Here is a 5,678-nt window from a genome sequence, read left to right as displayed (position 1 = left end):
ACAGAAAGCTAGAGATGCTCTTCATCTCATCCACTGTTCATGAATTTAACATGATTTCTTCTGGTATGAATTATTGTATCCCTACTGGAAATCAATCGCCACAGTCATTCTTTTATTCCCACTGCAGTAAGGATTTACACTGAGAGATGTCAGAATGTTGTGTTTGATTATTGTGTTTGTACTACATATTTACAAATTATTTGCTGAATTTTATATCGAAACTAAATAAAGTGTTCATCTTGAAATATGACTACAAATACAAAAGTTATTTTTGTTTACTTTATAATAATCAGTAAAGATTTCACAGTAAAAAGACACTGAGGTGTTTTATACATTTGTAGATGTTTTAATGAGGTATTTAATTAAAAGGAATACTAGTAGTCTCTGTTTAGCTGATCATCCATAGAACAAACAAAACAAGCCCTGAAAATTGATAAAAGAATACATATTATACAGACACTTAATATTTAATTAGATAATTAGATGATTAGTTAATTGCATCTGATAGCCATAGTTTCAATAAAACATTTGCAATGGGTTTGTAAAAGCTGTTTTCATGCATGTTTGGCAAGAGTTTTTGTTGCATTTACACTGTTTTGACCAGCAGGGGTCACCAGCGTGTGGCGTTTAGAACGCTTCAGAACAGTGAATCATTTTGCGAAGCAATCGGTTCAATTGATTCGAAGCTTTGAAAAGCTTCGTTTCTCCCATCACTACACGACGCAAAACTGCGTTATTGCGTAAATATACAAAAAAAAAAAAAAAAAAGTGTTAATGTTGATTTATACATAAAAATAATATAAACATGTTTTATTTGAGAAGTAATATAAACATCTTTATGATCAGATATTTTTATTTTTAAATACAACATTGAATTATTGAACAGTTACACATTTTTGAACAATTACAGTTTCATGTTTCCTGTGAGATTAGCTTATTAGCTGTTCAATGGTTTCCTTTTTTGTGTGATTTATATGAAAATATGTGCCTTTTTTATTGTTTGAGACACTTTTCAAAACTTGCTAAAAAAAATTTGTGAAACAAAGTTGTGTCGAGCAGCTGCCGGGTTTTATATGAACACTTTTAAAGAAGAACTGTCACTGGATAGACAGTAAATCAGCAGCAACTGAACTAGACTTTTGAATGGACAGAAACTCAGAGAAACTGTTGTTCTGCTGAAGTCAGTTCAGTGTTGATTCAGTTCTGTTATAAACATCATCAATTATTAAATTAGTTACACTGATACACTGATACTGTGTGTTCTCACTCTCTCCTCTCTGATTGCATAATGACACACACCTCCTCTCATTCACTCCAGCTCAATAGTGCTTGTATTGGGTATCATTTGACTAATTTACGCAGGTTTTGCACTCACACTAAAAGAAAAGCTGCCTCTGAAACAGCTTGCGAGGTTTATTGCTCTTGAATGATTTCGTGGTTTATTGCACTTAAATGGTCAAATACACATAAAACTATGTCAAATGCCTGTCTTGAGGAGTATTCAGGTAAACACTTTCAGTTTTGGAACATAAATAGTTGAGAAAGGAAACACATGTTGTGTAACAGTATCGGTGCATCAGCTCTTAAAGTGACAGCAGCCTAATAAATCTGCTGCTGTCTGTCATTAATGTTAATTAAAGAACAAAAGACAAAAAGAAAAACACTACAGCACTCATAAATTTAATCAACAAGTTGGTTATTTTTGTGTTTTTCTAAGCAAATTCATTCTTCCAGGTTGAAAAGCAAAATCAAAGCAACATCACTGAATCTGATGTAGAAGTGTGCCTCCGGAGTCTGTGATTGGCTGCTGGGGCTGCAGGGATTCTACATAATACATATTCATGAGAATAAACTCTTGTAACCCAATCACTGCGCAGTATTACTCATGAGATTGCATTACAGCAGAGAATTTAAAGAACAGAACACCACGATGAGTTTAACAACTTTTACCTCACGGATCATAGATCATATACAGATTGGAGTTATTCAGCCACTGAAACTGCAAAAAGTGTACAAAACTAATGCTAACATGATGACATCTAACTCTGCAAAGCCTGATATATCAAATAAAAGTCAATCAATCTCCCGGTGAAGGGTCAATTCTAAACGTTATGGAGCACTCACTCTTGCGTAATATATGTTTTATTCATACTGGAAGCCAGAGGGCGCTCTCTCAAGAATGTTCAAAGCGGTTTCGTAGAAGTAATTCAGCAATTCGCTGTATAAAATGCAGAAACATATTGACTGATGAAACGAGAAGCCAGTTAATTCTAATAAGTGTTCATCTTGAAATATTACTAACAATATCAAAGTTATTTGCGCATTTACTTTATAAATATAAATAAAGATCTCACAGCAGAAAGACACATGAAGCATGCGCTGAAGGTGGACGTTTTATTAATTATGTGGATAAAATAAATTGTGTTTGAACTGTTGCTGAACCTCAGTCAGTTCTGAAGAGCAACATTTTTTTGCCACCAGCAGAGAAGTTGATATAACTGTTCAGTTTATACGTCACGCTGGCATCACAGTTTCCCACAATGCAGCTCCAGGTGCCTCCGTGCTTTCTCTCAAACTCCTGTGAGGATAGACACAGTATTAATGTTCCACAAACTCACATCAACAAAAACAATCAATCTTCACCATCAAGCTCCTGATAAAAAAAAAGACTTTCCAGTCTTTCAGTAAAACACTAGAACCAACCGTCCTGATGTAGACAGCAATGTCCATGCTATCTTCATACATATTCAGAGCCAGAAGAGCGACCTGAAGAGCCTCACTCTGCATCTCATCACACATGTCTGATTTATGGATCTCCATCGATGTCTTTGGCATGGTTGATCATCTGCATTCATAAGCAAAGATTCTGTTTTAATGAACAAGTGTGAAATAAACAGGACAGAATATAGAGATTAACATCTTTTGTGGTGGTCCAACAACTCTTCATCATGAAGACCAGCTGCTGCCATTTATGAGCAGAATTTATTGGTCCATGATACTATTATCAGATGCAACCAAACTTTAATACCACAAGCCGTAACTGTGGAGTAGCATTAAAGGTGCCCTAGAATTGAAAATTGAATTTACCTCGGCATAGTTAAATAATTAGAGTTCAATACATGGAAATGACATACAGTGAGTCTCAAACTCCATTGTTTCCTGTAAATTTGATTTGTGCAAAAGACCACTGAAGAACAGGCGAATCTCAACATAACACTGACAGTGATGCAACAGTCGGGATCATTAATATGTACGCCCCCAATATTTGCATATGCCAGCCCATGTTCAAGGCATTACACAAGGGCAGCCAGTATTAACGTCTGGATCTGTGCACAGCTGAATCATCAGACTAGGTAAGCAAGCAAGAACAACAGTGAAAAATGGCAGATGGAGCAATAATAACTGACATGATCATGATATTTTTAGTGATATTTGTAAATTGTCTTTCTAAATGTTTCGTTAGCATGTTGCTAATGTACTGTTAAATGTGGTTAAAGTTACCATCGTTTATTATTGTATTCACGGAGACAAGAGCCGTCGCTATTTTCATTGTTTAAACACTTGCAGACTGTGTAATTCATAAACACAACTTCATTCTTTATTAATCTCTCCAACAGTGTGTAATGTTAGCTTTAGCCCTGTAAGCCACAACAATCTATCAAACTCATTCAGAATCAAATGTAAACATCTAAATAAATACTATACATGATCTGATATGCTGCTTGACGAACATCTTGTAAAGATCAATTTTGAGGGTTTATATTAACTATGTCTGTGAACTTTGTATTATAGAGTTGCAAGCTTGGGGGCGGGGAGCGCGAGCATTTAAAGGGGACGCGCACTGAATCGGCGCATATTTAATGATGCCCCAAAATAGGCAGTTAAAAAATTTTATAATAAAAAATCTATGAGGTATTTTGAGCTGAAACTTCACAGACACATTCAGGGGACACCTTAGACTTATATTACATCTTGTGAAAAAGCATTCTAGGTCACGTTTAACAATAGTTTGGGGTCGTTAAGATTTTTTCATGTTTTTGAAAGAAGCCTCTTCTGCTCAACATTTATCTCATCCAAAATACAGGAAAACACTGATGTAAAACCTGAACTGAAATAATAGTCAGAAACCTGATAAAATCAGTTGAATCATTAGACAAAATATTAAAATAAATCTTTAAAAAAGGTGTTTTGTTAAGAATCATATTTGATGTATCAGGCTTTCATAGCTCATATAATACAATACAATGATGATTGAGAAATGAACAAATAAAACTTCTTCAAAAGCATGATGATCATATTTGATAAATGATGATTGGATAATCAAGCAAACCTGAGTTGTTTCAGTCCAGTAAGTTTATCTTAAAATATTACTAAAGATATAAAAGTTATTCTTGCGTTTACTTGATAAAGATCAGTGCAGATTTCACAGCAGAAAGCTCGAGCTGAAGGAGAATTGTATAATTATAATGAAGTCTAAACTATCAATCAGACGACAGAAGGACTGTGTGCGAAAGGGTTATCAGCAAAGTTTTGATCATGTTGATATAACAAATGTGATACTGTAGAGTTTATAAGTTTAATATGTTTTTGGAAACTGATACAAATTTTCCGGATTCTATGATGAAGAGAGAGTTCAAAAGAACAGTGTTTAATAGAAATATAATCTTTTGTAACATTATTAATGTCTTCACTGTCACTTCAATTTAATGCACTCTTGCTAAATTAATCTGTTTAATTCTTTCAAAAAATGTACTGATCCCATTTTTTTTTTTTTTTAAATATAATTTGTATATATTAAAAAGGAAAATTCTTACATTGCGTCTTACCTTTTGGTACCTGTGGTGATTATATGACGATTCTCTCAGTGTCAGACGTTTTTGACCAAAACTAATGTAAAAGTGTATCTGACTCCACCTGTTCCTGCTTCACAACCTGACCAGATCTCACGTGACATTTCCAACATCACAAAACTGAACTTCAAAAATAATGACCAGTTGCATGTGGGACACTTCATAAGACCTTTTTTTTTTCTTTTTTTTTTTAGTATTTATTGCACAAATAAATTATACAAATTGAGGTAATACTGTCACCTCATCAGACACGTGAAGCAGTCACATTATTACAGCCATCAAATCCTACAGACAAACATTAAACTAACTATTTATTCATTTTTTAAACTCATTAAATTGCGTGAAATTAGCACCTCATTATGATTTTCACTTATTTTCTGTGTAAAGACACATGAAGGTTTTACCAAAACTAAAAAAAGTTTGAAAGTAAAACCAGAACTATTTGTGGGAATTAGAACAAGTAGTAGATGATTAACTCTCAAATCAAAATACTGTTGTCGGGATCAAACACACCCATGACAAAGATCAGATGTGAAGATCTGATAAACACTGCTGTCTCAGGATATCTGTGCTTTAAACCGGCTTCAAAGTTCAATCTTTACAGACAGACGAGTCATGACAAAGTACATTTTGTGTTTTATGATTCAGTCTTTGTTGAGTCTTTGAAATAGAAAGTAATGATTTAACAGTATAATTCTTTCAAAAATCATCATTCCAATGAACATTAATGGACAGGAAATACAAATGGACCTAAAACCATAAAAGTAAAAATGTTAACAAAAATGTCATGGCTTTTGAATGACAGTGTTTCAGTTCATATTTCTTATT

At 33.8% G+C, this 5,678-nt stretch overlaps 1 long non-coding RNA gene across 1 annotated transcript; it reads right to left on the bottom strand.

Annotated features, from left to right (window-relative positions):
* Window positions 1-910: 910 nt before the first annotated feature.
* Window positions 911-4,961, bottom strand: LOC137026197 (uncharacterized). Its single transcript, XR_010895860.1, has 3 exons — window positions 4,827-4,961; window positions 2,704-2,845; window positions 911-2,578 (listed from the first exon to the last, which is right to left on the bottom strand). It is a non-coding gene; the product is annotated as an uncharacterized lncRNA (long non-coding RNA).
* Between the last annotated feature and the right edge of the window lie 717 nt (window positions 4,962-5,678).

Source organism: Chanodichthys erythropterus, chromosome 9 (genome assembly GCF_024489055.1).
Source record: "Chanodichthys erythropterus isolate Z2021 chromosome 9, ASM2448905v1, whole genome shotgun sequence".
NCBI classification, from domain to species: domain Eukaryota; kingdom Metazoa; phylum Chordata; class Actinopteri; order Cypriniformes; family Xenocyprididae; genus Chanodichthys; species Chanodichthys erythropterus.
This window is presented reverse-complemented; position numbering and strand designations above follow the sequence as displayed.